Consider the following 10,523-nt stretch of genomic DNA (forward strand, 5'->3'; position numbering starts at 1 on the left):
TTCGCTTCAACATGTGCAATCTCCCACTACACCTGAAGCCTCGCACCAGCCTTCAGCCTTCAGTGCCCAGCTCACTTTCATGTCAGACGTCTCCTGTGTCCAGTACTAGCCCAGAACCGTATAAGGAAAGGAATCTGAAGGAACATAGTTCCAGGTTAGCTAAGTTGACATACCACAATTGTAAGAATTTCTACTTATACTATTTACATTTGATAAGTTATCACTCTGTATGGAATATTATTAGACACCAGACAACCAAAAAACCTCTAGGATGACATTTTTTTAGGATTTTAAAAAATTTTTAGCCACATCTCTTTAAAATCTGCATTTTACTTAATCCCTCAAACATGACTTGTATGTGAATATTTCATTTCATATTCCAGCACCCAGAGCAGTTTTTCCCCCTTTTTAATCACACGGCACACTCGAACCTATAGACAAACTTCCGCAGTACACTTAACTTAGGTTAAAAAAAAATTAAAAGAGTAAAAAAATATATATATATGTATTTACTGTGCTTTGAACTTCTTTCAAAAAAAATTTAATTAATGATCTTTAAAAATTTTCGAGAAACACCCAAGATGGTCTCACGCTGTGGCACACCAGTTGAAAATCACTGGCCTGGAGACACCCCTGAAAGATGAAGGAAGGAATTGGGGGGTCTGGAATGAAGCAGATCTATTGCAGTGCTGCGGGCCGAGGAAGCCGGGGCTCTGCCCCTCCGTTCCTGGAAACACCTTCCAGCTGCTTCCCAGGGAGGTGGACCAAATAGCCTTTGGGGAACCCGGGCTGCCTCGCTTTCTGTTAAAGGTCCCGCAGTTCTCCACTTTCACTTATTTCCCTGTCAACCCAGCCTCCGTTTACCAAAGTTCACTTCTCACCAAACATCTTTACCCTCTTTTTTCTCCTCTGGCCTCAGACTCTCTTCTCCCCCTGAGATTATTTCCCCTCTCTCACTCATTAACCTAATGGACAGGAAAGAGAGAGGGGGAAAAAAAAACAACTTTCTTCGAAAGCCACTTCTTCCTTGGAACCCTTGAGTGATGAGCTTTTAATGATCTATCACTTTCTTCTTGATAAAATGAGGGGGCCTGGAGGAGGTGGTAGAAGTCAGCCGGTAAGAAGCAAAGCGAAACTTCAAAAGACCATCTTATCTTGGGAAACACACAAGCCCTCCCTTCTGATTCTTGTCTGAGTTTGCAATTATTTCTCTTTTTCCCCTCATATCACATAACAAAGCAATCACACTTAGAACATCGCATCTCACATGCTTGACTGTGTTTTCTATTCTGTGAAGAATCCTAATTTCTCTTCACATGCTATTTAGAAAATACTTTTAGACGTGCGTCTTGCTAGCTATCTAACTGGGGATGTAGATGGAAGGATAAATGGCCCAGAAGATGGGTGGATGGAGTATTGTCAGAGAGGAAGAGGCTATTTGAAATCATTTTACTTATTATTCCTTTTTAACACCAATGATTTCCCTTTTCCAAATTTCAAAAGCATTGTCTAAGGAGAAAATTTTATTTGTTAGGCAAAATTCCTTGTTATGCAATAGCAGTTTATATTTTTAATCATTGCCCATTCATAGACACAGTAAAATATTTTTGAATTTGCATTGAATTAAAATTATCTTTTGTACTGTAAGTTCCTATAAATTTGAATATTGTATCAAAACTGATTCCCTGTGCCTTTATAATATAAAATCGTTTCTACAACTTTTCATGATTTTAATAAAGAGTACCCTAAGAATCATAGGCTGGATGATTCATGTCTATAATCTCAGCATTTTGGGAGGCTGACACTGGAGGATCACTTGAGGCCAGGAGTTTGAGACCAGCCTGGGCAACACAGCAAGATCATGTCTCTAAAGAAAAAAGAAAAAAAAGCCAGGTATGGTGGCACACAGCTGTAGTTCTAGCCACTCAGGAGGCCAAGGCAGGAGGATCACTTACACTCAGGAGTTAAGGCTATAGTAAGATATGGTGATGTCACTGCACTCTAGCCCGGGTGACAGAACAAGACGCCATCTCAAAAATAAATAAATAATAATTTAATTAAAGTCTTTGGGACTTTATCCATGGACATATTGAAATTATAATATTCAGAAAGTTCTATAATTTAAAAGTTCTGATAGTTATCAATCATCGATAGTTTAAACCACTCTTTTGTATATAAGAAATTCACTGAGGCTATAAGAGTATAAACTAGATGCTTAATTACAGGAACAAAAACTTGAACTTAGACTTTATAAATCCTATTGCTTTCTACTATGACACATGGGGAAATGTATGGTCTAAGCAACTTGCGTGTGAAATAGTCTCATTTGAGCAAACACCATTTAAGTGTTAATGCTGGAATACAAATGATGTGATTAGTGAGTTGGTAGATTTATTTCTTCTTCAATACCAAATCATATCACACCTATGAGATTATGGTCTTATATTTAAACCACAGCTTGAGACTGGATATTTGCAACTGAAAGCTTTTAATGAAATATTGTTAATAGTTTTAGATGTGCTAAACGTATTGTGGTTATATTTTTTTTGAGTTCCCTTTTAGGTATATGTATGGAAATGTTTGTAGACGAAATTATCTGATATCTTGGTTTTACTTCAAAATACCATTGTGTTAGGAAGTAAATAGATACAACAGGACTGTTGTACTATACTGTACTATACTGTACTGTTTACTAAATCTAGGTGACACACACCTGTGGGCTGATTATGCTATTCCCACTACTTCTGTTAAGGCTTGAATTTTTCCATTAAAAAAGTTAACTTAAAAAAAAAAACCTGTCCCTGTAGCATTAAGGTGATGAGTTTAGGTGTTGGAGTCAAAATGAACCAGATTTTAATTCCATATCACCATCTACTAACAGTCCATCCTATAGAATGGGTATAACACCCTTACCACCCAGAGTTGAAAAAATTAAATGAGATAGTACATGGAAAGCCTTCGAGCAGCCCTTAACACATTTTCAACGACTCAAACTTTACCTAATTACTATTACATTCTCTTTATTTGAAGCTACGCCTAACCTCCATGGCTTTCTGTTCCCTTCCTCACCTACTGTCTATAAAACAAGTATTAAATGAAAGAAGTGAATACCATTATCCTCGATTTTGAGATAATCTACAGGAAAAAAAAGGCAAGAAATGCTCTTGACTATAAAGACAACTAATTGCCACCATCAAAGCAACCTATGTCCTATACCAGCTGCGAAGTGGGCACATCCATCAGCAGGTTGGGCCTGTGGATACGTCATCGGTGGCTGCCTGCACATTTTGTTAATAGCCAAAGCAATTGTTCAGTGTTGCCTCCCCTCAGCTCCTCTTCCTGTTCTGGGCTTCTTTTCCTTCCTTGGTTTTCCTTTTACCTCTAATTTTTGTGTCCTCCCTTTAGGCAGAACTGCCATGGTGACAGGAATGGGTAGACCAGAGGGATTTGTCTCCACGTGCTCTGCTGGACAAGGGAAAGCCACGTTGTGCCATTAATGAGAGTTAAGGGTCTAGCACTTTATTCAGAATATAGACCACTTGCAAATAAAAAGCTCCAGACTCATCGCTTTACAGACGGCATTTTTGAAGGTCATCAGAATTTTGCCAGTGCCCATTTTAAACACTGTATAAATGTATAGATGTAGAAACAAATTCTAATATTGTTATTTCACACGTACATTGGTGAGTGCAAATGGGTTAATAATCCCATGAATAGAGGCCAAAGTCTTCAGAATGTTCTGTGGGCTCTATATGGTCTGGATTACCACTGGCTGTCACCTCCACCCCTACATGGTTACTAGTATGGCTTGTTTTCCCAGCACTTGCTTCCCCACCTCTCCGTGCTCTAGGCAAGAATGCCCCTACCCCAGGGCCTTTGCACTTGCTGATTCCTACACCTTAAAAAATGTCCCCTCTACTTCCCCTCCTCTCCCCCCAACTTGAATTTAACTGTGTTCTTCTCTTGTGTGGGTGTGTAGTTGTTTAGTGGATGCTTGCTTTTCTGTTCTTAGACACTTTACTACAAAGAATGTATTTCAACTCCATCCAGGTAAATACAAAATATGTAAAAAATAAAAATAAAAATGACGTCTCAGGTATCCCTGTGGCTTCTTTCCCTACTTCCTTTCAGCATTTGATTAAATACAACCTTGGTGGCACCTCCCCTGGCAACAGATTGAAACTGTAAACCACAGCCTAACTGCATTCTTTTCCCTTTTCACTGCTTTGTTATTCTATAGAATGTTTATTATCTTTTAACACATGACCTTACCTATTTAGTTAATTATCACTCTCCCTCTACCTCACAAAAGCATCTGTTTGTACCTGTTCTAGTCTTTGATAGATTCCCAATGCCTCAAACACAGCCTGGCAAGTGATCAGTATTAAATTAATGTCTGGTTAATTGAATGAATGATAAACGAATGAATGAATGAATGAAAAGGGAAGGTAAGTACTGAAAGAAAGGCAAACCTTGTAATTGCAAGATGTAGTTTATTTATTTTTAACTGGAAAAAGCATCTTTTTAACTGATTACACAGCATCTTTCTTCTGAGTCCCAGCTGTCTATCCGAAGACCTGATTTATCCCTGACACTAGCAGCAGTGACACATATATTCTTTCTGGGACAAAACTGCCATGTGACCTTCTCCTCCAGGCCACAGCATAAGGTCACCTTCTCAATGCAGTGAGCCCCACTTTCACATGAGGGACACACAGCTGGGCTGAGGGCTTGGGTTTGTCATCAGCTCCCAGAGCTTGTCTATAGAGAGCTTTAAGGTCTGGACTTGAATTTAGTGTCTTGGATGCTCATTAAATGTCTTAAGAAAAGACTCGTCTATAATAATAAATTGTCCATTTAAAATATTTTCTAAAATACATTCAAAAGAACCCAATTTTATTAATGAAAGTGCATACAAGCAACTGAAGCTGTTAGCAAAACATTATATTATGAAGAACTCCTGGCTCTGTTTCCTTAAATACAGAAAGTTCATTTTTGTAGAAACATTTGTTTGCATGAATTATTTCAATGGACTGTTTCAGCAAGAAAAAAAAAAACCCTATACTTTCTTAAGAATGTTGAAAAAAATTATATAGCAGTTAAACGAATATCATCTTAGTTAAGAAATCTTTTCTTTTTAAGGAGTAAAAAGTGGACTGCTACCCAAGCCATCTCAGCCTGACTCACCAAACTTCGTGAGGTGCTGGGTCCCCAAGTCAATGCAGTTGTTTATAAAGCAATTCAGCGGTTTCTGCAGAGCATTGTTCTGCATATAGGGCACGTGCCAGTAGCAGAGCGTTCCCCTTGAACTTCTTCCCTGATGTCCCTGCTTGACAGTAAGTGGAAATCTGTAAGTCCTGAATTTTACAACAGAGTATCCTTTTAAAAGACCCCTAAATATGATGCTTCTGTTGGACTACAACTTATATCAATTTTTCCTTGTAAGAAGAAAACCCTCATTCAGCACAAGAACTGTCAGAAGGTGACAGCTGTTTTTTGTTGGATGTAGAATTAAGTAAACAGTTGAGACAGTTGAGCTTTTACTAAGATGATTTAATAAAGCTCATTAATGTCGTTGATTTACATAGCTGACCCAAATAGAATACAAGATTCAACTCTGGGTTGCAGTAATACATCATCAAAATATATTGCAGTCTTAAATGCACCAAATAAAAAGGTCAAGACATCAATTTTAATTTTAAATTTAAATTGAACCAAGTATGTTAAAGCAAAAGACTCACAAAGGGAGAAATATTGAAAATATTGGAAAATGTTTATCATTTCTTTCCCTTTGCTTTCTAACCCCCGTAAAGTGCTCAGCCTCTCTCACTGTGAACAGCTTCACAAATATGAAAAAAAACCAAAAAAACGAAGTGGGTTTTTTTTTTTTTTTGAGATTGTAGATCAAAGCTATTAAATCAATCGATGTAAAAGCCAATGAGTAGTTAGAGAAAGGCTTTAGCTCTCAGCAAACATCCCCTTGTCTCTGTCAGCCGTATCCACAATAATGAATCAGCAAGAAAGCATCTGACCCAGCAAAATTCACTCCCATGTCTGAATCGTGACTGATACACTTCTCAGCATCAGAGTGCAAGCCGCTTAGATATTTTCTATTTTCTACTTTCATGCCTGATTCTTTGAGTCTCTGGTGAGCGTGTCATGACTGAGGGCATCGTACAATCTACTCGATAAGTATGTCACTCATTTTTCAGCTATTAAGATCTTTAGCACCCAGGGAAGGGAGATTCTATTTTATGTTTGATTTCAGTAGCCCCTAAGTGTTGGCATTTGGGCCTTGATTGTGAAACTTGCAAAATGTGGGAATTAAACTATGAGCTGTAATAATAAAAACAATGGGCAACATTTATTATTTATTGCTTTCTGAGCACTAACTCCTTTAATCCTCTCAACAATCCTATTTCCTCATAGCAGAGATGAGGAAATTTCAGGGACAGGGGACCTCAGGCAAAGGCACAGACTAGTAGTGCAAAAGAGGGGATTTGAACTTGAGAACTGATCAGAGTTTGCTCAAGCGTGGTGCTATGGTGCCTCTTCAATAGTCATAATCTTAATAATAGTGTTATACTATGCCAGTGTAATGCCATGTAAAGAGAATGGGGAAAGCATAGGATTTGGAGTTAGCGATATGAGTCCAGCTTAACCTACGCACCAAACTAGTAGTATGACATTGAGTGAGTTATTTAACTTGCCTAAGCCTCAGTTTCCTCATCTGTAAAGTAGGTTTAATAAAACAAGTTGAGGTAACAGGTTCACCTTCCTTGAGTGCCTTTTGTCACTCTTATGGGTCTCCTTTCCCCTCTACTCACCACTTTCTCCCTAGCCCTTTAGATCCACTTCTTCTCTCCCCTGCGTGCAGGCCACTGCAAAGCTTAAGGCCACTGCAAAGCATAATTCATTATATAGCCAAAGTGCTCATGAAAACCAGCAAATGGTCAAGGTTGTGCTGCACACACTGTAATGGATGCTGAAACCCAGCAATCAATGAGAGTGAGGTCAGGGAATAGACTTAAAACGTGCGGGGAAGCATTGCTTGTTGAACTTGTTTTTGTGCAGATTTTCATTTCCCAAAATGCATTTTTTACATACGTTCATCAGAGTTTCCAAAAAAGATTAAATTTAAAGATTAACAAAATTAAACATTTGCTTCTTGCAGGACTTCTCAGAGCCTTTACTACGCTAATGTGAAATGTGAATCTCCAAGCGGACAATGTAGTATGTGATGATTCCTAGGTAAACAAAAAGGGGATTCCTTTCCCCTACCCCCTAGATCATCTTTTGAGGCCAATATTTAGCAGGAAAAACTGTGGGAAAGTCTTGGACTGGGGTCGTACCAACTTATGAATGTAGGCAATTGATGATTGAGAACTGTCTCTGTGACTTAGAGAGATGGGTAACATTCCTCTGATTCCTTTGTAGAGGTGGAATTCAAGCCTTTTGTGGAACCTGCAGCCTGACCCCGTTTGTACAATGGAACTGGGTTGTTCCTAGGACTCTAGAAGGAGAAGCTGATTCATGGATTGATCACATGGATCTCATGGGGCATAGAAACCCTAGTCACTAGTCCTGACCTTATTGGTGGCAGGGTAGAGAAGTCTCAGTGGTGGACACATGTGGATCAGGGAAGAAAGATTTGAGAGAATAATGACATGACTAGGAAAGAACCAGAGGAGACACACAAAGATTAGCCCAGATGGTAGACCTGTGACTAGTCCCTAAGAGTATCTGTCTACCTGCCCCAGCCTTCATCTGAGGATACTAACAGGGCAGATGTGCATGGTTGAGCAGATTTTATACTCCACATCTCCAGGGATGCATACACTTCAAGGACGTTGACTGTAGCATGGTGGGTAGGACCCGAATAACATTCCGGAGATTTGCCACATGGAGCTTCCACAGTCATGCGCAATGGCCCTGGACATTAACTTGAGCAAACTAAGTAAACAAAGAATGTTTTCTCCCTTAGTATTATTTTAGTTACTGACTGGTTAGTGGAGTTCTCAGAGACAGGGGCAAAGTGGCCATCCAACCAGCTAAAAGAAAGATGTAAGAAATGAATTCAAAATCCCATAAAGATATGATTTTGGCAAATTAATTATGTTTTCCTTTAGACAATTTCAGGGAGTTATCTCTATTTCTACCTTTCCAGGACAATCTCACCCTACGTTGTTTTTTCCTATGTAAACAAGAGAACCCAGGAAGATTTCACTTACCAGGTCCTGCCAAATCCTGTCACTAGAATATGAATCTTTGCTCAACTTTCAGGGTTAGAATGTGAGCATTTGTCCCACTGAGAGGCCTAAATTTTACATAGAATTCACCTCAGCCACGAGGTTCTTTAGAGACCCATGATTAAGTCTTCAACCTGCTATGACTCCGTTTCTCCACTTATGAAATGAAATGAAAGTAAAGAAAGGGACTTTCCACATTAAGTAAGTAAGAAGTGACAAATTATTGTCAAGTACCACTCAGAAAAGAGTGTGCAGTTAATGCTTTATAATCATCTTTCTAACATTGCAGACTTATGGATAAATTAGGCAGCACTTTTGTCTCCTTTGAGAACAATGATAGATTCCTTATGTGGGTGTCAGTCTAATTAAGGCAATAATATTTATTAGTTGATTCAGGATGAAAAACGTGTACTCATTGCCTACTTGATAAAATGTTCAGTTTTCTAGAAGTTTGGAAATCTTTCTGCTTGCCTATTTTCAATATTAAAAAGTTCTTTAAAAAAGAAAAAGACAATGTTTTCTAACCCAAAGATAATTTTCTTCCTTGTATTTAAATGGGAAACCTTGAGAATAGAGAATTTCTTAGAGTGTGGTCCAAAGTATTAGCTCAGTGATGTTATATAACTCAAAGTATGTATCTATAAAGCAAAGTTATAAATGCTTAATTATGTTAAAAATAACTTCAAGATTAAAATAGATTAAAAATATCATCTGTGTTTCTTACTCAGGGATCCAGCAAGTTGAGAACTTTTAAAATGACTTTGGGAACATGACGACGGTTAATGTGCGATGAAAACTTAAAAAGGACGTCTTTGTCTTTGAGGCCACAGCTTGTGGTTTTGAAAGCTGAGAGCCCAATTTGTCAAAGGGTAATATGTACGTGGATAGTTTTCTATTCATTAACAGGGAGTTTTTTCTGTCAATATATACAAGTTTTAATAACTATAGATACCACAATTTAAATGATTCTATACAACTGTGATTTTCTCAATGTCAATTACTTATTTTGAGACCAAAGCCAATATTAAAATTTCTAAGTGGAAAAGTATCATTTGTATTCCTGGTACAGAAAGAATTTCGGGCTGCTATGATCCAATGACTCAGGCGCGTGGAATTTTTGTATCTAGAGGAGGAGAAGGTAGTTGGGAGAGAGAGGCAGGGATTGGGTGGGGGGTCAAGGCGTTGTGTAATATGTGATGCACAATCACTGTGCAAATCTTTACTGGCATTTTGAGGAACTGGACACTTCCAGAAAGTTGAAATCTTTCTGTCTTTGTTAAAACCCAGCATCGTGTTACTGTCTATTTGCTCACCTTCAAACAAGGGGCTAGAACCTCAATGGAGAGAAAGATTTCTTCCAGCCCAGGGATCTGTGATTATAACTCACCATCATTGTCTTAGGATTAGACTGCTTTGCAAAATAAAATTATTGCATTTGTAAATGACCAGGCTTGTGGGAGAGGCTGGCAGTCCCCCAGGCTGGGGACATGAAGGATATGTGTGGGCCTGAGCTGGGGAGGCACGAGGGTTCAGATAAAGCTGTAGCAAAAATTGGACCAGGTAGAAAAAGAACAATTTCCATTTTCTTTGGCTGCAGAAGAGGGACTTGCTAACAGAGTTCAAGATTAGAATGACTCAGTGAATATTTAAGTACGATTCTTTCTTTCTTTTTCATTAAGCCTTTTAAATGCGGAGATCTCTAGAGCTGTGTGGCTTGAGACTGTAGAAAAAGAACTCAGTGACAGGGGACTGAGATGATGGGAGGTGATGACATCAGCATCAGAATGCTGTTGCTAAGGTGAGCCTGTTTTTCTCTCTAATCCAGCTGGAAGGGGAAATAATTGCCCATTTCTGGTAAAGAATAGATCCATGGCACGATCCCTTTTCGGTAGCAGATAAAACAAAGCCAGATGCTTTCTTTTTGCACAAATTATTCTTAAAATAAAGATAAAAAAATGTTATAAAACATAACACATGTCCTTGGGAGAACGGTCAGAACATTTTATATAAGTTTGAAATTTTAATGTATCAAGAATATATAGCAAGATCTAAATAGATGTCAGAAGGAGGTAGTTTGATGTATCTACCTGATAAGAGGCAGAAGTATTTTAAATTTGGTGAAAAAGGAGATAGGGAAATACCCGGAGGTGAAAAAGAATGATCTGGACTTGTACAGTTATTGACAAAGGAAAGGGCAGCAGAGGGAGTCCCGGAAGGGTAGGAAGATGAAAAGGGGTGCCCTGCCGCAGTCTGGGTCAGGGATGGTGTTCTTCC

Source organism: Otolemur garnettii, unplaced genomic scaffold (genome assembly GCF_000181295.1).
Source record: "Otolemur garnettii isolate 467f Iridium unplaced genomic scaffold, OtoGar3 scaffold00034, whole genome shotgun sequence".
In the NCBI taxonomy this organism is placed as follows: Eukaryota; Metazoa; Chordata; class Mammalia; order Primates; family Galagidae; genus Otolemur; species Otolemur garnettii.